General features: G+C 41.6%; 1 protein-coding gene and 39 non-coding genes across 40 annotated transcripts in view; all 40 read right to left on the bottom strand.

Moving 5' to 3' along the window:
- The window catches only part of snap91a (synaptosome associated protein 91a), an 88505-nt gene that overhangs the window by 53325 nt on the left and 9271 nt on the right, over positions 1-25909 (bottom strand). The window lies entirely within an intron of this gene.
- On the bottom strand, positions 143-213 carry trnag-gcc (transfer RNA glycine (anticodon GCC)). Its single transcript has one exon. It is a non-coding gene; the product is annotated as a tRNA-Gly (tRNA).
- On the bottom strand, positions 700-772 carry trnam-cau (transfer RNA methionine (anticodon CAU)). The gene has a single exon. It is a non-coding gene; the product is annotated as a tRNA-Met (tRNA).
- trnag-gcc (transfer RNA glycine (anticodon GCC)) lies at positions 1244-1314 on the bottom strand. The gene has a single exon. It is a non-coding gene; the product is annotated as a tRNA-Gly (tRNA).
- On the bottom strand, positions 1801-1873 carry trnam-cau (transfer RNA methionine (anticodon CAU)). Its single transcript has one exon. It is a non-coding gene; the product is annotated as a tRNA-Met (tRNA).
- trnag-gcc (transfer RNA glycine (anticodon GCC)) lies at positions 2344-2414 on the bottom strand. Its single transcript has one exon. It is a non-coding gene; the product is annotated as a tRNA-Gly (tRNA).
- Positions 2901-2973, bottom strand: trnam-cau (transfer RNA methionine (anticodon CAU)). The gene has a single exon. It is a non-coding gene; the product is annotated as a tRNA-Met (tRNA).
- Positions 3445-3515, bottom strand: trnag-gcc (transfer RNA glycine (anticodon GCC)). The gene has a single exon. It is a non-coding gene; the product is annotated as a tRNA-Gly (tRNA).
- Positions 4002-4074, bottom strand: trnam-cau (transfer RNA methionine (anticodon CAU)). The gene has a single exon. It is a non-coding gene; the product is annotated as a tRNA-Met (tRNA).
- On the bottom strand, positions 4543-4613 carry trnag-gcc (transfer RNA glycine (anticodon GCC)). Its single transcript has one exon. It is a non-coding gene; the product is annotated as a tRNA-Gly (tRNA).
- On the bottom strand, positions 5100-5172 carry trnam-cau (transfer RNA methionine (anticodon CAU)). Its single transcript has one exon. It is a non-coding gene; the product is annotated as a tRNA-Met (tRNA).
- On the bottom strand, positions 5643-5713 carry trnag-gcc (transfer RNA glycine (anticodon GCC)). Its single transcript has one exon. It is a non-coding gene; the product is annotated as a tRNA-Gly (tRNA).
- trnam-cau (transfer RNA methionine (anticodon CAU)) lies at positions 6200-6272 on the bottom strand. Its single transcript has one exon. It is a non-coding gene; the product is annotated as a tRNA-Met (tRNA).
- Positions 6743-6813, bottom strand: trnag-gcc (transfer RNA glycine (anticodon GCC)). The gene has a single exon. It is a non-coding gene; the product is annotated as a tRNA-Gly (tRNA).
- Positions 7300-7372, bottom strand: trnam-cau (transfer RNA methionine (anticodon CAU)). Its single transcript has one exon. It is a non-coding gene; the product is annotated as a tRNA-Met (tRNA).
- On the bottom strand, positions 7843-7913 carry trnag-gcc (transfer RNA glycine (anticodon GCC)). The gene has a single exon. It is a non-coding gene; the product is annotated as a tRNA-Gly (tRNA).
- On the bottom strand, positions 8400-8472 carry trnam-cau (transfer RNA methionine (anticodon CAU)). The gene has a single exon. It is a non-coding gene; the product is annotated as a tRNA-Met (tRNA).
- trnag-gcc (transfer RNA glycine (anticodon GCC)) lies at positions 8934-9004 on the bottom strand. Its single transcript has one exon. It is a non-coding gene; the product is annotated as a tRNA-Gly (tRNA).
- Positions 9491-9563, bottom strand: trnam-cau (transfer RNA methionine (anticodon CAU)). The gene has a single exon. It is a non-coding gene; the product is annotated as a tRNA-Met (tRNA).
- Positions 10034-10104, bottom strand: trnag-gcc (transfer RNA glycine (anticodon GCC)). The gene has a single exon. It is a non-coding gene; the product is annotated as a tRNA-Gly (tRNA).
- Positions 10591-10663, bottom strand: trnam-cau (transfer RNA methionine (anticodon CAU)). The gene has a single exon. It is a non-coding gene; the product is annotated as a tRNA-Met (tRNA).
- Positions 11134-11204, bottom strand: trnag-gcc (transfer RNA glycine (anticodon GCC)). The gene has a single exon. It is a non-coding gene; the product is annotated as a tRNA-Gly (tRNA).
- Positions 11691-11763, bottom strand: trnam-cau (transfer RNA methionine (anticodon CAU)). Its single transcript has one exon. It is a non-coding gene; the product is annotated as a tRNA-Met (tRNA).
- Positions 12548-12620, bottom strand: trnam-cau (transfer RNA methionine (anticodon CAU)). Its single transcript has one exon. It is a non-coding gene; the product is annotated as a tRNA-Met (tRNA).
- On the bottom strand, positions 13092-13162 carry trnag-gcc (transfer RNA glycine (anticodon GCC)). Its single transcript has one exon. It is a non-coding gene; the product is annotated as a tRNA-Gly (tRNA).
- On the bottom strand, positions 13649-13721 carry trnam-cau (transfer RNA methionine (anticodon CAU)). The gene has a single exon. It is a non-coding gene; the product is annotated as a tRNA-Met (tRNA).
- On the bottom strand, positions 14190-14260 carry trnag-gcc (transfer RNA glycine (anticodon GCC)). The gene has a single exon. It is a non-coding gene; the product is annotated as a tRNA-Gly (tRNA).
- Positions 14747-14819, bottom strand: trnam-cau (transfer RNA methionine (anticodon CAU)). The gene has a single exon. It is a non-coding gene; the product is annotated as a tRNA-Met (tRNA).
- Positions 15288-15358, bottom strand: trnag-gcc (transfer RNA glycine (anticodon GCC)). Its single transcript has one exon. It is a non-coding gene; the product is annotated as a tRNA-Gly (tRNA).
- Positions 15845-15917, bottom strand: trnam-cau (transfer RNA methionine (anticodon CAU)). The gene has a single exon. It is a non-coding gene; the product is annotated as a tRNA-Met (tRNA).
- trnag-gcc (transfer RNA glycine (anticodon GCC)) lies at positions 16381-16451 on the bottom strand. The gene has a single exon. It is a non-coding gene; the product is annotated as a tRNA-Gly (tRNA).
- trnam-cau (transfer RNA methionine (anticodon CAU)) lies at positions 17094-17166 on the bottom strand. The gene has a single exon. It is a non-coding gene; the product is annotated as a tRNA-Met (tRNA).
- On the bottom strand, positions 17638-17708 carry trnag-gcc (transfer RNA glycine (anticodon GCC)). The gene has a single exon. It is a non-coding gene; the product is annotated as a tRNA-Gly (tRNA).
- Positions 18195-18267, bottom strand: trnam-cau (transfer RNA methionine (anticodon CAU)). Its single transcript has one exon. It is a non-coding gene; the product is annotated as a tRNA-Met (tRNA).
- trnag-gcc (transfer RNA glycine (anticodon GCC)) lies at positions 18731-18801 on the bottom strand. Its single transcript has one exon. It is a non-coding gene; the product is annotated as a tRNA-Gly (tRNA).
- trnam-cau (transfer RNA methionine (anticodon CAU)) lies at positions 19444-19516 on the bottom strand. The gene has a single exon. It is a non-coding gene; the product is annotated as a tRNA-Met (tRNA).
- On the bottom strand, positions 19988-20058 carry trnag-gcc (transfer RNA glycine (anticodon GCC)). The gene has a single exon. It is a non-coding gene; the product is annotated as a tRNA-Gly (tRNA).
- Positions 20545-20617, bottom strand: trnam-cau (transfer RNA methionine (anticodon CAU)). Its single transcript has one exon. It is a non-coding gene; the product is annotated as a tRNA-Met (tRNA).
- On the bottom strand, positions 21085-21155 carry trnag-gcc (transfer RNA glycine (anticodon GCC)). The gene has a single exon. It is a non-coding gene; the product is annotated as a tRNA-Gly (tRNA).
- On the bottom strand, positions 21661-21733 carry trnam-cau (transfer RNA methionine (anticodon CAU)). Its single transcript has one exon. It is a non-coding gene; the product is annotated as a tRNA-Met (tRNA).

The raw sequence follows: 25909 nt of genomic DNA, 5'->3' as shown, positions 1-25909 counted from the left end.
AGGGTGGGGCTAACAGCCCATGTGGACTCCACTGCAAACGACAGAACCAATACCAGAGTGCCTTAGACTACAAGGATGGTATGGACATAGCGATCAATACACCAACTCTTGAGATATAAATCATTGGCTAAAGATACTCTGTTGCATTAGCCGGGAATCGAACCCGGGCCTCCCGCGTGGCAGGCGAGAATTCTACCACTGAACCACCAATGCTTGTAAATGACTTTTTTACGATTTACATTTTTCGAAAACGTACTATTAAGGGACCCTTATGCCCTGCCAGGACAATTTATCTGTGGTTTAAACCACTTCAAAGACTCCTTTGAAGTTTTGGAATGACAGTTAATCTTCCTGAATCTGAAATGTTAGATTTCAGAAAGTTGATCACCTGTCAGTGTTATGGCAGCTATAGGTGTTCAGAGGCTCTGTCTGCATTCCTGTCAATCTCAATTTTCTGCACATAGCAAAGAAGCACCACATGGTTTGGCCTGCAAGTAGTCCAAATTGCAGCTGCTCTGCTTTTCACCAGAAATGCTAAATTACTCTTTAATTTCTACAGTGGGAACCTGAAATGCACGTGCCGTCATTCCTCTTTAGTGTCTCCACAGTTTCCAGTCCTTTTCAACTGCACCCTCTATGGATTGCAATGTGTAAATGACTTGTTTCAAAGTCGCTCAAAACCTCATGTAAAAAGGAACATGCCCCGTGTGAGGGTTGAACTCACCACATTCAGATTATGAGACTGACGCGCTGCCTACTGCGCCAACGAGGCCAATGGTACAGCGACAATTTGTGAGAAAAAAAATCGATATTTAAAAGTAGAGGAAAAGTAGAGGAAATATGAAGGACTACTTCAAATAATAACCATACGCATCCAACGTCGGAAAATTCGGGATACATGTGTGTAATCTAGAACATTGCTGTCCAGTACTGTGTACAAAGAGTCCAAATATTATGTCCCAAGCCATTAGGACACAACTATATGTTGCTGTCAAAACTTTGAATCATCCAGAACAAGAGTCATAAGGAGCTGACATATCAGTGTTTGTAAACCAGTTAAAAGTGAGCATTATAAATCAATGATATTAATCCAATTGGAGCAGGGTGGGGCTAACAGCCCATGTGGACTCCACTGCAAACGACAGAACCAATACCAGAGTGCCTTAGACTACAAGGATGGTATGGACATAGCGATCAATACACCAACTCTTGAGATATAAAACATTGGCTAAAGATACTCTGTTGCATTAGCCGGGAATCGAACCCGGGCCTCCCGCGTGGCAGGCGAGAATTCTACCACTGAACCACCAATGCTTGTAAATGACTTTTTTACCATTTACATTTTTCGAAAACGTACTATTAAGGGACCCTTATGCCCTGCCAGGACAATTTATCTGTGGTTTAAACCACTTCAAAGACTCCTTTGAAGTTTTGGAATGACAGTTAATCTTCCTGAATCTGAAATGTTAGATTTCAGAAAGTTGATCACCTGTCAGTGTTATGGCAGCTATAGGTGTTCAGAGGCTCTGTCTGCATTCCTGTCAATCTCAATTTTCTGCACATAGCAAAGAAGCACCACATGGTTTGGCCTGCAAGTAGTCAAAATTGCAGCTGCTCTGCTTTTCACCAGAAATGCTAAATTACTCTTTAATTTCTACAGTGGGAACCTGAAATGCACGTGCCGTCATTCCTCTTTAGTGTCTCCACAGTTTCCAGTCCTTTTCAACTGCACCCTCTATGGATTGCAATGTGTAAATGACTTGTTTCAAAGTCGCTCAAAACCTCATGTAAAAAGGAACATGCCCCGTGTGAGGGTTGAACTCACGACCTTCAGATTATGAGACTGACGCGCTGCCTACTGCGCCAACGAGGCCAATGGTACAAAGACAATTTGTGAGAAAAAAAATCGATATTTAAAAGTAGAGGAAAAGTAAAGGAAATATGAAGGATTACTTCAAATAATAACCATACGCATCCAACGTCGGAAAATTCGGGATACATGTGTGTAATCTAGAACATTGCTGTCCAGTACTGTGTCCAAAGAGTCCAAATGTTATGTCCCAAGCCATTAGGACAAAACCAATATTGCTGTCAAAACTTTGAATCATCCAGAACAAGAGTCATAAGGAGCTGACATATCAGTGTTTGTAAACCAGTTAAAAGTGAGCATTATAAATCAATGATATTAATCCAATTGGAGCAGGGTGGGGCTAACAGCCCATGTGGACTCCACTGCAAACGACAGAACCAATACCAGAGTGCCTTAGACTACAAGGATGGTATGGACATAGCGATCAATACACCAACTCTTGAGATATAAATCATTGGCTAAAGATACTCTGTTGCATTAGCCGGGAATCGAACCCGGGCCTCCCGCGTGGCAGGCGAGAATTCTACCACTGAACCACCAATGCTTGTAAATGACTTTTTTACGATTTACATTTTTCGAAAACGTACTATTAAGGGACCCTTATGCCCTGCCAGGACAATTTATCTGTGGTTTAAACCACTTCAAAGACTCCTTTGAAGTTTTGGAATGACAGTTAATCTTCCTGAATCTGAAATGTTAGATTTCAGAAAGTTGATCACCTGTCAGTGTTATGGCAGCTATAGGTGTTCAGAGGCTCTGTCTGCATTCCTGTCAATCTCAATTTTCTGCACATAGCAAAGAAGCACCACATGGTTTGGCCTGCAAGTAGTCCAAATTGCAGCTGCTCTGCTTTTCACCAGAAATGCTAAATTACTCTTTAATTTCTACAGTGGGAACCTGAAATGCACGTGCCGTCATTCCTCTTTAGTGTCTCCACAGTTTCCAGTCCTTTTCAACTGCACCCTCTATGGATTGCAATGTGTAAATGACTTGTTTCAAAGTCGCTCAAAACCTCATGTAAAAAGGAACATGCCCCGTGTGAGGGTTGAACTCACCACATTCAGATTATGAGACTGACGCGCTGCCTACTGCGCCAACGAGGCCAATGGTACAGAGACAATTTGTGAGAAAAAAAATCGATATTTAAAAGTAGAGGAAAAGTAGAGGAAATATGAAGGACTACTTCAAATAATAACCATACGCATCCAACGTCGGAAAATTCGGGATACATGTGTGTAATCTAGAACATTGCTGTCCAGTACTGTGTACAAAGAGTCCAAATATTATGTCCCAAGCCATTAGGACACAACTATATGTTGCTGTCAAAACTTTGAATCATCCAGAACAAGAGTCATAAGGAGCTGACATATCAGTGTTTGTAAACCAGTTAAAAGTGAGCATTATAAATCAATGATATTAATCCAATTGGAGCAGGGTGGGGCTAACAGCCCATGTGGACTCCACTGCAAACGACAGAACCAATACCAGAGTGCCTTAGACTACAAGGATGGTATGGACATAGCGATCAATACACCAACTCTTGAGATATAAAACATTGGCTAAAGATACTCTGTTGCATTAGCCGGGAATCGAACCCGGGCCTCCCGCGTGGCAGGCGAGAATTCTACCACTGAACCACCAATGCTTGTAAATGACTTTTTTACCATTTACATTTTTCGAAAACGTACTATTAAGGGACCCTTATGCCCTGCCAGGACAATTTATCTGTGGTTTAAACCACTTCAAAGACTCCTTTGAAGTTTTGGAATGACAGTTAATCTTCCTGAATCTGAAATGTTAGATTTCAGAAAGTTGATCACCTGTCAGTGTTATGGCAGCTATAGGTGTTCAGAGGCTCTGTCTGCATTCCTGTCAATCTCAATTTTCTGCACATAGCAAAGAAGCACCACATGGTTTGGCCTGCAAGTAGTCAAAATTGCAGCTGCTCTGCTTTTCACCAGAAATGCTAAATTACTCTTTAATTTCTACAGTGGGAACCTGAAATGCACGTGCCGTCATTCCTCTTTAGTGTCTCCACAGTTTCCAGTCCTTTTCAACTGCACCCTCTATGGATTGCAATGTGTAAATGACTTGTTTCAAAGTCGCTCAAAACCTCATGTAAAAAGGAACATGCCCCGTGTGAGGGTTGAACTCACGACCTTCAGATTATGAGACTGACGCGCTGCCTACTGCGCCAACGAGGCCAATGGTACAAAGACAATTTGTGAGAAAAAAAATCGATATTTAAAAGTAGAGGAAAAGTAAAGGAAATATGAAGGATTACTTCAAATAATAACCATACGCATCCAACGTCGGAAAATTCGGGATACATGTGTGTAATCTAGAACATTGCTGTCCAGTACTGTGTCCAAAGAGTCCAAATGTTATGTCCCAAGCCATTAGGACAAAACCAATGTTGCTGTCAAAACTTTGAATCATCCAGAACAAGTCATAAGGAGCTGACATATCAGTGTTTGTAAACCAGTTAAAAGTGAGCATTATAAATCAATGATATTAATCCAATTGGAGCAGGGTGGGGCTAACAGCCCATGTGGACTCCACTGCAAACGACAGAACCAATACCAGAGTGCCTTAGACTACAAGGATGGTATGGACATAGCGATCAATACACCAACTCTTGAGATATAAATCATTGGCTAAAGATACTCTGTTGCATTAGCCGGGAATCGAACCCGGGCCTCCCGCGTGGCAGGCGAGAATTCTACCACTGAACCACCAATGCTTGTAAATGACTTTTTTACCATTTACATTTTTCGAAAACGTACTATTAAGGGACCCTTATGCCCTGCCAGGACAATTTATCTGTGGTTTAAACCACTTCAAAGACTCCTTTGAAGTTTTGGAATGACAGTTAATCTTCCTGAATCTGAAATGTTAGATTTCAGAAAGTTGATCACCTGTCAGTGTTATGGCAGCTATAGGTGTTCAGAGGCTCTGTCTGCATTCCTGTCAATCTCAATTTTCTGCACATAGCAAAGAAGCACCACATGGTTTGGCCTGCAAGTAGTCCAAATTGCAGCTGCTCTGCTTTTCACCAGAAATGCTAAATTACTCTTTAATTTCTACAGTGGGAACCTGAAATGCACGTGCCGTCATTCCTCTTTAGTGTCTCCACAGTTTCCAGTCCTTTTCAACTGCACCCTCTATGGATTGCAATGTGTAAATGACTTGTTGCAAAGTCGCTCAAAACCTCATGTAAAAAGGAACATGCCCCGTGTGAGGGTTGAACTCACGACCTTCAGATTATGAGACTGACGCGCTGCCTACTGCGCAAACGAAGCCAATGGTACAGAGACAATTTGTGAGAAAAAAAATCGATATTTAAAAGTAGAGGAAAAGTAGAGGAAATATGAAGGACTACTTCAAATAATAACCATACGCATCCAACGTCGGAAAATTCGGGATACATGTGTGTAATCTAGAACATTGCTGTCCAGTACTGTGTCCAAAGAGTCCAAATGTTATGTCCCAAGCCATTAGGACAAAACCAATGTTGCTGTCAAAACTTTGAATCATCCAGAACAAGAGTCATAAGGAGCTGACATATCAGTGTTTGTAAACCAGTTAAAAGTGAGCATTATAAATCAATGATATTAATCCAATTGGAGCAGGGTGGGGCTAACAGCCCATGTGGACTCCACTGCAAACGACAGAACCAATACCAGAGTGCCTTAGACTACAAGGATGGTATGGACATAGCGATCAATACACCAACTCTTGAGATATAAATCATTGGCTAAAGATACTCTGTTGCATTAGCCGGGAATCGAACCCAGGCCTCCCGCGTGGCAGGCGAGAATTCTACCACTGAACCACCAATGCTTGTAAATGACTTTTTTACGATTTACATTTTTCGAAAACGTACTATTAAGGGACCCTTATGCCCTGCCAGGACAATTTATCTGTGGTTTAAACCACTTCAAAGACTCCTTTGAAGTTTTGGAATGACAGTTAATCTTCCTGAATCTGAAATGTTAGATTTCAGAAAGTTGATCACCTGTCAGTGTTATGGCAGCTATAGGTGTTCAGAGGCTCTGTCTGCATTCCTGTCAATCTCAATTTTCTGCACATAGCAAAGAAGCACCACATGGTTTGGCCTGCAAGTAGTCCAAATTGCAGCTGCTCTGCTTTTCACCAGAAATGCTAAATTACTCTTTAATTTCTACAGTGGGAACCTGAAATGCACGTGCCGTCATTCCTCTTTAGTGTCTCCACAGTTTCCAGTCCTTTTCAACTGCACCCTCTATGGATTGCAATGTGTAAATGACTTGTTGCAAAGTCGCTCAAAACCTCATGTAAAAAGGAACATGCCCCGTGTGAGGGTTGAACTCACTACCTTCAGATTATGAGACTGACGCGCTGCCTACTGCGCCAACGAGGCCAATGGTACAGAGACAATTTGTGAGAAAAAAAATCGATATTTAAAAGTAGAGGAAAAGTAGAGGAAATATGAAGGACTACTTCAAATAATAACCATACGCATCCAACGTCGGAAAATTCGGGATACATGTGTGTAATCTAGAACATTGCTGCCCAGTACTGTGTCCAAAGAGTCCAAATGTTATGTCCCAAGCCATTAGGACAAAACCAATGTTGCTGTCAAAACTTTGAATCATCCAGAACAAGAGTCATAAGGAGCTGACATATCAGTGTTTGTAAACCAGTTAAAAGTGAGCATTATAAATCAATGATATTAATCCAATTGGAGCAGGGTGGGGCTAACAGCCCATGTGGACTCCACTGCAAACGACAGAACCAATACCAGAGTGCCTTAGACTACAAGGATGGTATGGATATAGCGATCAATACACCAACTCTTGAGATATAAATCATTGGCTAAAGATACTCTGTTGCATTAGCCGGGAATCGAACCCGGGCCTCCCGCGTGGCAGGTGAGAATTCTACCACTGAACCACCAATGCTTGTAAATGACTTTTTTACGATTTACATTTTTCGAAAACGTACTATTAAGGGACCCTTATGCCCTGCCAGGACAATTTATCTGTGGTTTAAACCACTTCAAAGACTCCTTTGAAGTTTTGGAATGACAGTTAATCTTCCTGAATCTGAAATGTTAGATTTCAGAAAGTTGATCACCTGTCAGTGTTATGGCAGCTATAGGTGTTCAGAGGCTCTGTCTGCATTCCTGTCAATCTCAATTTTCTGCACATAGCAAAGAAGCACCACATGGTTTGGCCTGCAAGTAGTCCAAATTGCAGCTGCTCTGCTTTTCACCAGAAATGCTAAATTACTCTTTAATTTCTACAGTGGGAACCTGAAATGCACGTGCCGTCATTCCTCTTTAGTGTCTCCACAGTTTCCAGTCCTTTTCAACTGCACCCTCTATGGATTGCAATGTGTAAATGACTTGTTGCAAAGTCGCTCAAAACCTCATGTAAAAAGGAACATGCCCCGTGTGAGGGTTGAACTCACTACCTTCAGATTATGAGACTGACGCGCTGCCTACTGCGCCAACGAGGCCAATGGTACAGAGACAATTTGTGAGAAAAAAAATCGATATTTAAAAGTAGAGGAAAAGTAGAGGAAATATGAAGGACTACTTCAAATAATAACCATACGCATCCAACGTCGGAAAATTCGGGATACATGTGTGTAATCTAGAACATTGCTGCCCAGTACTGTGTCCAAAGAGTCCAAATGTTATGTCCCAAGCCATTAGGACAAAACCAATGTTGCTGTCAAAACTTTGAATCATCCAGAACAAGAGTCATAAGGAGCTGACATATCAGTGTTTGTAAACCAGTTAAAAGTGAGCATTATAAATCAATGATATTAATCCAATTGGAGCAGGGTGGGGCTAACAGCCCATGTGGACTCCACTGCAAACGACAGAACCAATACCAGAGTGCCTTAGACTACAAGGATGGTATGGATATAGCGATCAATACACCAACTCTTGAGATATAAATCATTGGCTAAAGATACTCTGTTGCATTAGCCGGGAATCGAACCCGGGCCTCCCGCGTGGCAGGTGAGAATTCTACCACTGAACCACCAATGCTTGTAAATGACTTTTTTACGATTTACATTTTTCGAAAACGTACTATTAAGGGACCCTTATGCCCTGCCAGGACAATTTATCTGTGGTTTAAACCACTTCAAAGACTCCTTTGAAGTTTTGGAATGACAGTTAATCTTCCTGAATCTGAAATGTTAGATTTCAGAAAGTTGATCACCTGTCAGTGTTATGGCAGCTATAGGTGTTCAGAGGCTCTGTCTGCATTCCTGTCAATCTCAATTTTCTGCACATAGCAAAGAAGCACCACATGGTTTGGCCTGCAAGTAGTCCAAATTGCAGCTGCTCTGCTTTTCACCAGAAATGCTAAATTACTCTTTAATTTCTACAGTGGGAACCTGAAATGCACGTGCCGTCATTCCTCTTTAGTGTCTCCACAGTTTCTAGTCCTTTTCAACTGCACCCTCTATGGATTGCAATGTGTAAATGACTTGTTGCAAAGTCGCTCAAAACCTCATGTAAAAAGGAACATGCCCCGTGTGAGGGTTGAACTCACGACCTTCAGATTATGAGACTGACGCGCTGCCTACTGCGCCAACGAGGCCAATGGTACAGAGACAATTCGTGAGAAAAAAAATCGATATTTAAAAGTAGAGGAAAAGTAGAGGAAATATGAAGGACTACTTCAAATAATAACCATACGCATCCAACGTCGGAAAATTCGGGATACATGTGTGTAATCTAGAACATTGCTGTCCAGTACTGTGTCCAAAGATTCCAAATGTTATGTCCCAAGCCATTAGGACAAAACCAATGTTGCTGTCAAAACTTTGAATCATCCAGAACAAGAGTCATAAGGAGCTGACATATCAGTGTTTGTAAACCAGTTAAAAGTGAGCATTATAAATCAATGATATTAATCCAATTGGAGCAGGGTGGGGCTAACAGCCCATGTGGACTCCACTGCAAACGACAGAACCAATACCAGAGTGCCAAGGATGGTATGGACATAGCGATCAATACACCAACTCTTGAGATATAAATCATTGGCTAAAGATACTCTGTTGCATTAGCCGGGAATCGAACCCGGGCCTCCCGCGTGGCAGGCGAGAATTCTACCACTGAACCACCAATGCTTGTAAATGACTTTTTTACGATTTACATTTTTCGAAAACGTACTATTAAGGGACCCTTATGCCCTGCCAGGACAATTTATCTGTGGTTTAAACCACTTCAAAGACTCCTTTGAAGTTTTGGAATGACAGTTAATCTTCCTGAATCTGAAATGTTAGATTTCAGAAAGTTGATCACCTGTCAGTGTTATGGCAGCTATAGGTGTTCAGAGGCTCTGTCTGCATTCCTGTCAATCTCAATTTTCTGCACATAGCAAAGAAGCACCACATGGTTTGGCCTGCAAGTAGTCCAAATTGCAGCTGCTCTGCTTTTCACCAGAAATGCTAAATTACTCTTTAATTTCTACAGTGGGAACCTGAAATGCACGTGCCGTCATTCCTCTTTAGTGTCTCCACAGTTTCCAGTCCTTTTCAACTGCACCCTCTATGGATTGCAATGTGTAAATGACTTGTTGCAAAGTCGCTCAAAACCTCATGTAAAAAGGAACATGCCCCGTGTGAGGGTTGAACTCACGACCTTCAGATTATGAGACTGACGCGCTGCCTACTGCGCCAACGAGGCCAATGGTACAGAGACAATTCGTGAGAAAAAAAATCGATATTTAAAAGTAGAGGAAAAGTAGAGGAAATATGAAGGACTACTTCAAATAATAACCATACGCATCCAACGTCGGAAAATTCGGGATACATGTGTGTAATCTAGAACATTGCTGTCCAGTACTGTGTCCAAAGAGTCCAAATGTTATGTCCCAAGCCATTAGGACAAAACCAATGTTGCTGTCAAAACTTTGAATCATCCAGAACAAGAGTCATAAGGAGCTGACATATCAGTGTTTGTAAACCAGTTAAAAGTGAGCATTATAAATCAATGATATTAATCCAATTGGAGCAGGGTGGGGCTAACAGCCCATGTGGACTCCACTGCAAACGACAGAACCAATACCAGAGTGCCATAGACTACAAGGATGGTATGGACATAGCGATCAATACACCAACTCTTGAGATATAAATCATTGGCTAAAGATACTCTGTTGCATTAGCCGGGAATCGAACCCGGGCCTCCCGCGTGGCAGGCGAGAATTCTACCACTGAACCACCAATGCTTGTAAATGACTTTTTTACCATTTACATTTTTCGAAAACGTACTATTAAGGGACCCTTATGCCCTGCCAGGACAATTTATCTGTGGTTTAAACCACTTCAAAGACTCCTTTGAAGTTTTGGAATGACAGTTAATCTTCCTGAATCTGAAATGTTAGATTTCAGAAAGTTGATCACCTGTCAGTGTTATGGCAGCTATAGGTGTTCAGAGGCTCTGTCTGCATTCCTGTCAATCTCAATTTTCTGCACATAGCAAAGAAGCACCACATGGTTTGGCCTGCAAGTAGTCCAAATTGCAGCTGCTCTGCTTTTCACCAGAAATGCTAAATTACTCTTTAATTTCTACAGTGGGAACCTGAAATGCACGTGCCGTCATTCCTCTTTAGTGTCTCCACAGTTTCCAGTCCTTTTCAACTGCACCCTCTATGGATTGCAATGTGTAAATGACTTGTTGCAAAGTCGCTCAAAACCTCATGTAAAAAGGAACATGCCCCGTGTGAGGGTTGAACTCACGACCTTCAGATTATGAGACTGACGCGCTGCCTACTGCGCCAACGAGGCCAATGGTACAGAGACAATTTGTGAGAAAAAAAATCGATATTTAAAAGTAGAGGAAAAGTAGAGGAAATATGAAGGACTACTTCAAATAATAACCATACGCATCCAACGTCGGAAAATTCGGGATACATGTGTGTAATCTAGAACATTGCTGTCCAGTACTGTGTCCAAAGAGTCCAAATGTTATGTCCCAAGCCATTAGGACAAAACCAATGTTGCTGTCAAAACTTTGAATCATCCAGAACAAGAGTCATAAGGAGCTGACATATCAGTGTTTGTAAACCAGTTAAAAGTGAGCATTATAAATCAATGATATTAATCCAATTGGAGCAGGGTGGGGCTAACAGCCCATGTGGACTCCACTGCAAACGACAGAACCAATACCAGAGTGCCTTAGACTACAAGGATGGTATGGACATAGCGATCAATACACCAACTCTTGAGATATAAATCATTGGCTAAAGATACTCTGTTGCATTAGCCGGGAATCGAACCCGGGCCTCCCGCGTGGCAGGTGAGAATTCTACCACTGAACCACCAATGCTTGTAAATGACTTTTTTACGATTTACATTTTTCGAAAACGTACTATTAAGGGACCCTTATGCCCTGCCAGGACAATTTATCTGTGGTTTAAACCACTTCAAAGACTCCTTTGAAGTTTTGGAATGACAGTTAATCTTCCTGAATCTGAAATGTTAGATTTCAGAAAGTTGATCACCTGTCAGTGTTATGGCAGCTATAGGTGTTCAGAGGCTCTGTCTGCATTCCTGTCAATCTCAATTTTCTGCACATAGCAAAGAAGCACCACATGGTTTGGCCTGCAAGTAGTCCAAATTGCAGCTGCTCTGCTTTTCACCAGAAATGCTAAATTACTCTTTAATTTCTACAGTGGGAACCTGAAATGCACGTGCCGTCATTCCTCTTTAGTGTCTCCACAGTTTCCAGTCCTTTTCAACTGCACCCTCTATGGATTGCAATGTGTAAATGACTTGTTGCAAAGTCGCTCAAAACCTCATGTAAAAAGGAACATGCCCCGTGGGAGGGTTGAACTCACGACCTTCAGATTATGAGACTGACGCGCTGCCTACTGCGCCAACGAGGCCAATGGTACAGAGACAATTTGTGAGAAAAAAAAATCTATATTTAAAAGTAGAGGAAAAGTAGAGGAAATATGAAGGACTACTTCAAATAATAACCATACGCATCCAACGTCGGAAAATTCGGGATACATGTGTGTAATCTAGAACATTGCTGTCCAGTACTGTGTACAAAGAGTCCAAATATTATGTCCCAAGCCATTAGGACACAACTATGTGTCCTGTCAAAACTTTGAATCATCCAGAACAAGAGTCATAAGGAGCTGACACGTGTTTGTAAACCAGTTAAAAGTGAGCATTATAAATCAATGATATTAATCCAATTGGAGCAGGGTGGGGCTAACAGCCCATGTGGACCCTTATGCCCTGCCAGGACAATTTATCTGTGGTTTAAACCACTTCAAAGACTCCTTTGAAGTTTTGGAATGACAGTTAATCTTCCTGAATCTGAAATGTTAGATTTCAGAAAGTTGATCACCTGTCAGTGTTATGGCAGCTATAGGTGTTCAGAGGCTCTGTCTGCATTCCTGTCAATCTCAATTTTCTGCACATAGCAAAGAAGCACCACATGGTTTGGCCTGCAAGTAGTCCAAATTGGAGCTGCTCTGCTTTTCACCAGAAATGCTAAATTACTCTTTAATTTCTACAGTGGGAACCTGAAATGCACGTGCCGTCATTCCTCTTTAGTGTCTCCACAGTTTCCAGTCCTTTTCAACTGCACCCTCTATGGATTGCAATGTGTAAATGACTTGTTGCAAAGTCGCTCAAAACCTCATGTAAAAAGGAACATGCCCCGTGTGAGGGTTGAACTCACGACCTTCAGATTATGAGACTGACGCACTGCCTACTGCGCCAACGAGGCCAATGGTACAGAGACAATTTGTGAGAAAAAAAATCGATATTTAAAAGTAGAGGAAAAGTAGAGGAAATATGAAGGACTACTTCAAATAATAACCATACGCATCCAACGTCGGAAAATTCGGGATACATGTGTGTAATCTAGAACATTGCTGTCCAGTACTGTGTACTAAGAGTCCAAATATTATGTCCCAAGCCATTAGGACACAACTATATGTTGCTGTCAAAACTTTGAATCATCCAGAATAAGAGTCATAAGGAGCTGACATATCAGTGTTTGTAAACCAGTTAAAAGTGAGCATTATAAATCAATGATATTAATCCAATTGGAGCAGGGTGGGGCTAACAGCCCATGTGGACTCCACTGCAAACGACAGAACCAATACCAGAGTGCCTTAGACTACAAGGATGGTATGGACATAGCGATCAATACACCAACTCTTGAGATATAAATCATTGGCTAAAGATACTCTGTTGCATTAGCCGGGAATCGAACCCGGGCCTCCCGCGTGGCAGGCGAGAATTCTACCACTGAACCACCAATGCTTGTAAATGACTTTTTTACGATTTACATTTTTCGAAAACGTACTATTAAGGGACCCTTATGCCCTGCCAGGACAATTTATCTGTGGTTTAAACCACTTCAAAGACTCCTTTGAAGTTTTGGAATGACAGTTAATCTTCCTGAATCTGAAATGTTAGATTTCAGAAAGTTGATCACCTGTCAGTGTTATGGCAGCTATAGGTGTTCAGAGGCTCTGTCTGCATTCCTGTCAATCTCAATTTTCTGCACATAGCAAAGAAGCACCACATGGTTTGGCCTGCAAGTAGTCCAAATTGGAGCTGCTCTGCTTTTCACCAGAAATGCTAAATTACTCTTTAATTTCTACAGTGGGAACCTGAAATGCACGTGCCGTCATTCCTCTTTAGTGTCTCCACAGTTTCCAGTCCTTTTCAACTGCACCCTCTATGGATTGCAATGTGTAAATGACTTGTTGCAAAGTCGCTCAAAACCTCATGTAAAAAGGAACATGCCCCGTGTGAGGGTTGAACTCACGACCTTCAGATTATGAGACTGACGCGCTGCCTACTGCGCCAACGAGGCCAATGGTACAGAGACAATTTGTGAGAAAAAAAATCGATATTTAAAAGTAGAGGAAAAGTAGAGGAAATATGAAGGACTACTTCAAATAATAACCATACGCATCCAACGTCGGAAAATTCGGGATACATGTGTGTAATCTAGAACATTGCTGTCCAGTACTGTGTCCAAAGAGTCCAAATGTTATGTCCCAAGCCATTAGGACAAAACCAATGTTGCTGTCAAAACTTTGAATCATCCAGAACAAGTCATAAGGAGCTGACATATCAGTGTTTGTAAACCAGTTAAAAGTGAGCATTATAAATCAATGATATTAATCCAATTGGAGCAGGGTGGGGCTAACAGCCCATGTGGACTCCACTGCAAACGACAGAACCAATACCAGAGTGCCTTAGACTACAAGGATGGTATGGACATAGCGATCAATACACCAACTCTTGAGATATAAATCATTGGCTAAAGATACTCTGTTGCATTAGCCGGGAATCGAACCCGGGCCTCCCGCGTGGCAGGCGAGAATTCTACCACTGAACCACCAATGCTTGTAAATGACTTTTTTACGATTTACATTTTTAAAAAACGTACTATTAAGGGACCCTTATGCCCTGCCAGGACAATTTATCTGTGGTTTAAACCACTTCAAAGACTCCTTTGAAGTTTTGGAATGACAGTTAATCTTCCTGAATCTGAAATGTTAGATTTCAGAAAGTTGATCACCTGTCAGTGTTATGGCAGCTATAGGTGTTCAGAGGCTCTGTCTGCATTCCTGTCAATCTCAATTTTCTGCACATAGCAAAGAAGCACCACATGGTTTGGCCTGCAAGTAGTCCAAATTGGAGCTGCTCTGCTTTTCACCAGAAATGCTAAATTACTCTTTAATTTCTACAGTGGGAACCTGAAATGCACGTGCCGTCATTCCTCTTTAGTGTCTCCACAGTTTCCAGTCCTTTTCAACTGCACCCTCTATGGATTGCAATGTGTAAATGACTTGTTGCAAAGTCGCTCAAAACCTCATGTAAAAAGGAACATGCCCCGTGTGAGGGTTGAACTCACGACCTTCAGATTATGAGACTGACGCGCTGCCTACTGCGCCAACGAGGCCAATGGTACAGAGACAATTTGTGAGAAAAAAAATCGATATTTAAAAGTAGAGGAAAAGTAGAGGAAATATGAAGGACTACTTCAAATAATAACCATACGCATCCAACGTCGGAAAATTCGGGATACATGTGTGTAATCTAGAACATTGCTGTCCAGTACTGTGTCCAAAGAGTCCAAATGTTATGTCCCAAGCCATTAGGACAAAACCAATGTTGCTGTCAAAACTTTGAATCATCCAGAACAAGTCATAAGGAGCTGACATATCAGTGTTTGTAAACCAGTTAAAAGTGAGCATTATAAATCAATGATATTAATCCAATTGGAGCAGGGTGGGGCTAACAGCCCATGTGGACTCCACTGCAAACGACAGAACCAATACCAGAGTGCCTTAGACTACAAGGATGGTATGGACATAGCGATCAATACACCAACTCTTGAGATATAAATCATTGGCTAAAGATACTCTGTTGCATTAGCCGGGAATCGAACCCGGGCATCCCGCGTGGCAGGCGAGAATTCTACCACTGAACCACCAATGCTTGTAAATGACTTTTTTACGATTTACATTTTTCGAAAACGTACTATTAAGGGACCCTTATGCCCTGCCAGGACAATTTATCTGTGGTTTAAACCACTTCAAAGACTCCTTTGAAGTTTTGGAATGACAGTTAATCTTCCTGAATCTGAAATGTTAGATTTCAGAAAGTTGATCACCTGTCAGTGTTATGGCAGCTATAGGTGTTCAGAGGCTCTGTCTGCATTCCTGTCAATCTCAATTTTCTGCACATAGCAAAGAAGCACCACATGGTTTGGCCTGCAAGTAGTCCAAATTGCAGCTGCTCTGCTTTTCACCAGAAATGCTAAATTACTCTTTAATTTCTACAGTGGGAACCTGAAATGCACGTGCCGTCATTCCTCTTTAGTGTCTCCACAGTTTCCAGTCCTTTTCAACTGCACCCTCTATGGATTGCAATGTGTAAATGACTTGTTGCAAAGTCGCTCAAAACCTCATCTAAAAAGGAACATGCCCCGTGTGAGGGTTGAACTCACGACCTTCAGATTATGAGACTGACGGGCTGCCTACTGCGCCAACGAGGCCAATGGTACAGAGACAATTTGTGAGAAAAAAAAATCTATATTTAAAAGTAGAGGAAAAGTAGAGGAAATATGAAGGACTACTTCAAATAATAACCATACGCATCCAACGTCGGAAAATTCGGGATACATGTGTGTAATCTAGAACATTGCTGTCCAGTACTGTGTACAAAGAGTCCAAATATTATGTCCCAAGCCATTAGGACACAACTATATGTTGCTGTCAAAACTTTGAATCATCCAGAACAAGAGTCATAAGGAGCTGCCATATCAGTGTTTGTAAACCAGTTAAAAGTGAGCATTATAAATCAATGATATTAATCCAATTGGAGCAGGGTGGGGCTAACAGCCCATGTGGACTCCACTGCAAACGACAGAACCAATACCAGAGTGCCAAGGATGGTATGGACATAGCGATCAATACACCAACTCTTGAGATATAAATCATTGGCTAAAGATACTCTGTTGCATTAGCCGGGAATCGAACCCGGGCCTCCCCCGTGGCAGGCGAGAATTCTACCACTGAACCACCAATGCTTGTAAATGACTTTTTTACGATTTACATTTTTCGAAAACGTACTATTAAGGGACCCTTATGCCCTGCCAGGACAATTTATCTGTGGTTTAAACCACTTCAAAGACTCCTTTGAAGTTTTGGAATGACAGTTAATCTTCCTGAATCTGAAATGTTAGATTTCAGAAAGTTGATCACCTGTCAGTGTTATGGCAGCTATAGGTGTTCAGAGGCTCTGTCTGCATTCCTGACAATTTATCTGTGGTTTAAACCACTTCAAAGACTCCTTTGAAGTTTTGGAATGACAGTTAATCTTCCTGAATCTGAAATGTTAGATTTCAGAAAGTTGATCACCTGTCAGTGTTATGGCAGCTATAGGTGTTCAGAGGCTCTGTCTGCATTCCTGTCAATCTCAATTTTCTGCACATAGCAAAGAAGCACCACATGGTTTGGCTTGCAAATAGTCCAAATTGCAGCTGCTCTGCTTTTCACCAGAAATGCTAAATTACTCTTTAATTTCTACAGTGGGAACCTGAAATGCACGTGCCGTCATTCCTCTTTAGTGTCTCCACAGTTTCCAGTCCGTTTCAACTGCACCCTCTATGGATTGCAATGTGTAAATGACTTGTTGCAAAGTCGCTCAAAACCTCATGTAAAAAGGAACATGCCCCGTGTGAGGGTTGAACTCACCACCTTCAGATTATGAGACTGACGCGCTGCCTACTGCGCCAACGAGGCCAATGGTACAGAGACAATTTGTGAGAAAAAAAATCGATATTTAAAAGTAGAGGAAAAGTAGAGGAAATATGAAGGACTACTTCAAATAATAACCATACGCATCCAACGTCGGAAAATTCGGGATACATGTGTGTAATCTAGAACATTGCTGTCCAGTACTGTGTACTAAGAGTCCAAATATTATGTCCCAAGCCATTAGGACACAACTATATGTTGCTGTCAAAACTTTGAATCATCCAGAACAAGAGTCATAAGGAGCTGACATATCAGTGTTTGTAAACCAGTTAAAAGTGAGCATTATAAATCAATGACATTAATCCAATTGGAGCAGGGTGGGGCTAACAGCCCATGTGGACTCCACTGCAAACGACAGAACCAATACCAGAGTGCCTTAGACTACAAGGATGGTATGGACATAGCGATCAATACACCAACTCTTGAGATATAAATCATTGGCTAAAGATACTCTGTTGCATTAGCCGGGAATCGAACCCGGGCCTCCCGCGTGGCAGGCGAGAATTCTACCACTGAACCACCAATGCTTGTAAATGACTTTTTTACGATTTACATTTTTCGAAAACGTACTATTAAGGGACCCTTATGCCCTGCCAGGACAATTTATCTGTGGTTTAAACCACTTCAAAGACTCCTTTGAAGTTTTGGAATGACAGTTAATCTTCCTGAATCTGAAATGTTAGATTTCAGAAAGTTGATCACCTGTCAGTGTTATGGCAGCTATAGGCGTTCAGAGGCTCTGTCTGCATTCCTGTCAATCTCAATTTTCTGCACATAGCAAAGAAGCACCACATGGTTTGGCCTGCAAGTAGTCCAAATTGGAGCTGCTCTGCTTTTCACCAGAAATGCTAAATTACTCTTTAATTTCTACAGTGGGAACCTGAAATGCACGTGCCGTCATTCCTCTTTAGTGTCTCCACAGTTTCCAGTCCTTTTCAACTGCACCCTCTATGGATTGCAATGTGTAAATGACTTGTTGCAAAGTCGCTCAAAACCTCATGTAAAAAGGAACATGCCCCGTGGGAGGGTTGAACTCACGACCTTCAGATTATGAGACTGACGCGCTGCCTACTGCGCCAACGAGGCCAATGGTACAGAGACAATTTGTGAGAAAAAAAAATCTATATTTAAAAGTAGAGGAAAAGTAGAGGAAATATGAAGGACTACTTCAAATAATAACCATACGCATCCAACGTCGGAAAATTCGGGATACATGTGTGTAATCTAGAACATTGCTGTCCAGTACTGTGTACAAAGAGTCCAAATATTATGTCCCAAGCCATTAGGACACAACTATATGTTGCTGTCAAAACTTTGAATCATCCAGAACAAGAGTCATAAGGAGCTGCCATATCAGTGTTTGTAAACCAGTTAAAAGTGAGCATTATAAATCAATGATATTAATCCAATTGGAGCAGGGTGGGGCTAACAGCCCATGTGGACTCCACTGCAAACGACAGAACCAATACCAGAGTGCCAAGGATGGTATGGACATAGCGATCAATACACCAACTCTTGAGATATAAATCATTGGCTAAAGATACTCTGTTGCATTAGCCGGGAATCGAACCCGGGCCTCCCGCGTGGCAGGCGAGAATTCTACCACTGAACCACCAATGCTTGTAAATGACTTTTTTACGATTTACATTTTTCGAAAACGTACTATTAAGGGACCCTTATGCCCTGCCAGGACAATTTATCTGTGGTTTAAACCACTTCAAAGACTCCTTTGAAGTTTTGGAATGACAGTTAATCTTCCTGAATCTGAAATGTTAGATTTCAGAAAGTTGATCACCTGTCAGTGTTATGGCAGCTATAGGTGTTCAGAGGCTCTGTCTGCATTCCTGACAATTTATCTGTGGTTTAAACCACTTCAAAGACTCCTTTGAAGTTTTGGAATGAGAGTTAATCTTCCTGAATCTGAAATGTTAGATTTCAGAAAGTTGATCACCTGTCAGTGTTATGGCAGCTATAGGTGTTCAGAGGCTCTGTCTGCATTCCTGTCAATCTCAATTTTCTGCACATAGCAAAGAAGCACCACATGGTTTGGCTTGCAAATAGTCCAAATTGCAGCTGCTCTGCTTTTCACCAGAAATGCTAAATTACTCTTTAATTTCTACAGTGGGAACCTGAAATGCACGTGCCGTCATTCCTCTTTAGTGTCTCCACAGTTTCCAGTCCGTTTCAACTGCACCCTCTATGGATTGCAATGTGTAAATGACTTGTTGCAAAGTCGCTCAAAACCTCATGTAAAAAGGAACATGCCCCGTGTGAGGGTTGAACTCACCACCTTCAGATTATGAGACTGACGCGCTGCCTACTGCGCCAACGAGGCCAATGGTACAGAGACAATTTGTGAGAAAAAAAATCGATATTTAAAAGTAGAGGAAAAGTAGAGGAAATATGAAGGACTACTTCAAATAATAACCATACGCATCCAACGTCGGAAAATTCGGGATACATGTGTGTAATCTAGAACATTGCTGTCCAGTACTGTGTACTAAGAGTCCAAATATTATGTCCCAAGCCATTAGGACACAACTATATGTTGCTGTCAAAACTTTGAATCATCCAGAACAAGAGTCATAAGGAGCTGACATATCAGTGTTTGTAAACCAGTTAAAAGTGAGCATTATAAATCAATGACATTAATCCAATTGGAGCAGGGTGGGGCTAACAGCCCATGTGGACTCCACTGCAAACGACAGAACCAATACCAGAGTGCCTTAGACTACAAGGATGGTATGGACATAGCGATCAATACACCAACTCTTGAGATATAAATCATTGGCTAAAGATACTCTGTTGCATTAGCCGGGAATCGAACCCGGGCCTCCCGCGTGGCAGGCGAGAATTCTACCACTGAACCACCAATGCTTGTAAATGACTTTTTTACGATTTACATTTTTCGAAAACGTACTATTAAGGGACCCTTATGCCCTGCCAGGACAATTTATCTGTGGTTTAAACCACTTCAAAGACTCCTTTGAAGTTTTGGAATGACAGTTAATCTTCCTGAATCTGAAATGTTAGATTTCAGAAAGTTGATCACCTGTCAGTGTTATGGCAGCTATAGGCGTTCAGAGGCTCTGTCTGCATTCCTGTCAATCTCAATTTTCTGCACATAGCAAAGAAGCACCACATGGTTTGGCCTGCAAGTAGTCCAAATTGGAGCTGCTCTGCTTTTCACCAGAAATGCTAAATTACTCTTTAATTTCTACAGTGGGAACCTGAAATGCACGTGCCGTCATTCCTCTTTAGTGTCTCCACAGTTTCCAGTCCTTTTCAACTGCACCCTCTATGGATTGCAATGTGTAAATGACTTGTTGCAAAGTCGCTCAAAACCTCATGTAAAAAGGAACATGCCCCGTGGGAGGGTTGAACTCACGACCTTCAGATTATGAGACTGACGCGCTGCCTACTGCGCCAACGAGGCCAATGGTACAGAGACAATTTGTGAGAAAAAAAAATCTATATTTAAAAGTAGAGGAAAAGTAGAGGAAATATGAAGGACTACTTCAAATAATAACCATACGCATCCAACGTCGGAAAATTCGGGATACATGTGTGTAATCTAGAACATTGCTGTCCAGTACTGTGTACAAAGAGTCCAAATATTATGTCCCAAGCCATTAGGACACAACTATGTGTCCTGTCAAAACTTTGAATCATCCAGAACAAGAGTCATAAGGAGCTGACACGTGTTTGTAAACCAGTTAAAAGTGAGCATTATAAATCAATGATATTAATCCAATTGGAGCAGGGTGGGGCTAACAGCCCATGTGGACTCCACTGCAAACGACAGAACCAATACCAGAGTGCCTTAGACTACAAGGATGGTATGGACATAGCGATCAATACACCAACTCTTGAGATATAAATCATTGGCTAAAGATACTCTGTTGCATTAGCCGGGAATCGAACCCGGGCCTCCCGCGTGGCAGGCGAGAATTCTACCACTGAACCACCAGTGAATTCTACCACTGAACCAGCTTGTAAATGACTTTTTTACGATTTACATTTTTAAAAAACGTACTATTAAGGGACCCTTATGCCCTGCCAGGACAATTTATCTGTGGTTTAAACCACTTCAAAGACTCCTTTGAAGTTTTGGAATGACAGTTAATCTTCCTGAATCTGAAATGTTAGATTTCAGAAAGTTGATCACCTGTCAGTGTTATGGCAGCTATAGGTGTTCAGAGGCTCTGTCTGCATTCCTGTCAATCTCAATTTTCTGCACATAGCAAAGAAGCACCACATGGTTTGGCCTGCAAGTAGTCCAAATTGGAGCTGCTCTGCTTTTCACCAGAAATGCTAAATTACTCTTTAATTTCTACAGTGGGAACCTGAAATGCACGTGCCGTCATTCCTCTTTAGTGTCTCCACAGTTTCCAGTCCTTTTCAACTGCACCCTCTATGGATTGCAATGTGTAAATGACTTGTTGCAAAGTCGCTCAAAACCTCATGTAAAAAGGAACATGCCCCGTGTGAGGGTTGAACTCACGACCTTCAGATTATGAGACTGACGCGCTGCCTACTGCGCCAACGAGGCCAATGGTACAGAGACAATTTGTGAGAAAAAAAATCGATATTTAAAAGTAGAGGAAAAGTAGAGGAAATATGAAGGACTACTTCAAATAATAACCATACGCATCCAACAAAAGGAAAATTATGGAATATTATCAGTCTTAACCTGCCATGGTATTAGCAGCAGCCAACTTTTATTGATTGAGAACTTCTTCGCTCACACTTTGGACTCTTGTGTGCTCTATTGACAAACAGTGTCAGATAACTGTCACTGAATAGCATACTAGGATGCCTTGAGTGCCTACCACACTCAAAACATATCTGACAGGTCTCCAGTTTCAAATGCAACCCAACACATTAAAAAAATGCAACTGATATCAAAGCCCCTGGGTGTGAGTACGACTGAGCTTCAGAGCATGAATCCATCGCAGTACTCTCAAGCATGTACGTAAGCCTGCACGTCACACACACAAAATCCAACTCGTCGTTCTCATCGATGGATTTGGATGAACGTATCACTAGGGACATGCCAAGGTGGTTTCCTTGGCAACAAGCTCTCGTATTTGCAATGGCATTAACAATTTCCTAAAGTTCTTCTGAAATCATCGTCACAAAACTCCCACGTTAGCAGGCTTATAGGGGTCATCGAGACAGAGACACAATTTTATGAGTCATACCAGGCTTTACGCTGCTGAAAGAATTAACACTACATCGACCACTGCATTCATAAACAGTAGCTGTCCTTCATATAACCTCTATGATGAATAATTATGTCATTTTCTTTTTCTGAAAATCTTCTATTTATTATCTCATCAGATCAGTGTTGAATGGGAGAGGACACATGATACAAGAGGACCGGTGTGCTCAGTGAGCGTTTTATCTTTGAGAGTGCAGCATGATGCACGCCATGCTGCACGAGTGTTGCCTTGTTGAGCTACACATGAATGGACCACGAAAGCGAAGCATTTATTTATAGCTCCTCTCAGCCTCAAGCAAAACACAGGGAGAGAGAAAAAATTACCCAGAATGTACTGTATACCCACGTAGCGTCACACCAATGTGGTGTGGCAGCCAAACAAAGAGGAGACCAATGGGATGCAGGAAAAGCAGAGGCTGTAATCGACATATGAGGAAACTGGTGCACACAGATAGCAGCGTCACTGTCTTCATATAGACACATTGACAAAGTGACATTTCACTCAGATGGTGGAGTGGTGATTCTATGCTATGGTGCAAGAAGACAAAGACATATGTAAATACAAAAACTTAGTTTATATATACAGTGCCTTGCATAAGTATTCACCCCCTTTGGACTTTTCTACATTTTGTCATGGTATGACCACAGATTAAAATTTATTTCATCGTGAGTTTATGTAATGGACCAACACAAAATAGTGCATCATTTGGAAGTGGGGGGAAATATTACATGGATTTCACAATTATTTACAAATAAAAATCTGAAAAGTTTTGAGTGCATATGTATTCCCCCCCTTTACTGTGAAACCCCTAACAAAGATCTGGTGCGACCAATTGCATTCACAAGTCACATTTGCAAGTCACATAATTAGTAAATAGGGTCCACCTGTCTGCAATTTAATCTCAGTATAAATACACCTGTTCTGTGACGGACTCAGAGTTTGTTGGAGATCATTACTGAACAAACAGCATCATGAAGACCAAGGAGCTCACCAAACAGGTCAGGGATAAAGTTGTGGAGAAATATGAAGCAGGGTTAGGTTATAAAAAAATATCCAGAGCTTTGAACATCTCTCTGAGCACCATAAAATCCATCATAAGAAAATGGAAAGAATATGGCACAACCGCAAACCTACCAAGAGGAGGCCGTCCACCCAAACTGAAGAGTCGGACAAGGAGAAAATTAATCAGAGAAGCAACCAGGAGGCCCATGGTTACTCTGGAGGAGTTGCAGAGATCCACAGCTGAGGTGGGAGAATCTGTCCACAGGACAACTATTAGTCGTCTACTCCACATATCTGGCCTTTATGGAAGAGTGGCAAGAAGAAAGCCATTGTTGAAAGGTATCCATAAAAAATCCCGTTTGGAGTTTGCCAGAAGCCATGTGGGAGACACAGCAAACATGTGGAAGAAGGTGCTCTGGTCAGATGAGACCAAAATTGAACTTTTTGGCCTCAATGCAAAACGCTATGTGTGGCGAAAACCCAACACTGCCCATCACCCTGAGCACACCATCCCAACAGTGAAACATGGTGGTGGTAGCATCATGCTGTGGGGATGCTTCTCTTCAGCAGGTACAGGGAAACTGGTCAGAATAGAGGGAAAGATGGATGGAGCCAAATACAGGGAAATCCTTGAAGAAAATCTGATGCAGTCTGCAAAAGACTTGAGACTGGGGCGGAGGTTCATCTTCCAGCAGGACAATGACCCTAAACATACAGCCAGAGCTACAAAGGAATGGTTTGGATTAAAGAATGTTAATGTCTTAAAATGGCCCAGTCAAAGCCCAGACCTCAATCCAATAGAGAATCTATGGCAAGACTTGAAGATTGCGGTTCACAGACGGTCTCCATCCAATCTGACTGAGCTTCATCTTTTTTGCCAAGAAGAATGGACAAACCTTTCCATCTCTAGATGTGCAAAGCTGGTAGAGACATACCCCAAAAGACTTGAAGCTGTAATTGCAGCGAAAGGGGCTTCTACCAAGTATTGACACAGGGGGGTGAATACTTATGCACCCAACAGATGTCAACTTTTTTGTTCTCATTATTGTTTGTGTCACAATAAAATTTATTTTGCACCTCCAAAGTACTATGCATGTTTTGTTGATCAAACGGGAAAAAGTTTATTTAAGTCTATTTGAATTCCAGTTAGTAACAGTACATAATGGGAAAAAGTCCAAGGGGGGTGAATACTTATGCAAGGCACTGTATGAGAGTAAACATGAGTACATGAGGAATACATCTTATAGCATAGGGCTATAGCCCTTGTTCTGCCTGGTTTCACTGCTACTACTGTTAGATTGATGTTAGCAAAGAGAAAGACATGCTTTCTGGGTAAAGCTATGATAGTGAAACAGCCAATCAAATGGATAAACTGTATATTGTTTTTTTCTGTCGCTAAGATTTTGTCTGTTCAGTGCTCACGTCACTGCTGTAAATGCCTAGCTGTTAAAGCAACACTAAAGACATTTACAGGAACAGCTGTCTCATTAACCCTTTACAGGTAGATTAACTGTGATGTTCTCTCATTCAGTGACCGAGCAGCAAATATACTGTTCGTTGGCCTTAAGACGATCCTCGTGCCTCTTACCCATCATTCAACAAACCAATTCAAGGCAGAATTTTCTCATGGTGAACAGATTTGCTTTATTCTGTTGTGTTCACTGTTCAATCTTTTCTTAATAACTCTAATCATCTGCCCTCTTGTCCACAGACTGACTACCAGTGCTCTCTCACATGCTCATATCAGAGCCTTTATGTCGTCTTTCTGGACATCATTAGTCAAACATCGAATAACCATCTAGGGGAGAGCGGGGTAATGTGGGACATTTTTTACATTTGCTCCCCTCTAGACAAGCTAAACTGATATATCAGTAAAATGTACACATTTCCCATTAATTCAGGATGTTTTCTAGAAATGGAAATGATCAGAATGTCTTCAGGACAAAGGGCAGTGAAAATATGATTGTTTTAAAAAAAGTGGTCTTGTGTCCCACTTTACCCCAGCTACGGGGTAAAGTGGTCCACTTACTTTTTCCACTTTAAAACTACCATAACAACACATGTTGTAATAGTTAAAATCCCGAAAGATAGATTGACAACCACTAATATCGGACTAGTAACAGAATCATGGGGATTGGTCAATTAAGCACATTTATGATTATTATGATTCATGTGATCTCTTGCACACCCTAGCTTACCTGCACAGGGACAGGGATATTGTTTTCTCTGCGTATTCAAATGCCAGTTCACGGCACTTAACTGGAGCAAGGCCATGGAACTGGTCAGCTAGTTGTTTCAAGTGTTTGGCAAGCTCCTTATCCATCTCATCTGTGAATATTCTCTTTACCTCAGCTAATGCACCCAGGCTACTGATTTTACTTTCCCTTTCTCTTTTTTCTTTATGAATCTTTTGAGGGTTGTCTTATCAATATTTCTATCCCTTCCAGCTTTTCTTAAGGACTTCTTTCCTTGCATGACCTCAGCGGCTGCACTCTCCATGT

Source organism: Pleuronectes platessa, chromosome 10, assembly GCF_947347685.1.
Source record: "Pleuronectes platessa chromosome 10, fPlePla1.1, whole genome shotgun sequence".
Lineage (NCBI taxonomy): Eukaryota > Metazoa > Chordata > Actinopteri > Pleuronectiformes > Pleuronectidae > Pleuronectes > Pleuronectes platessa.
The sequence above is the reverse complement of the archived record's forward strand: the minus strand, read 5'-3'. Positions and strand labels throughout refer to the sequence as shown.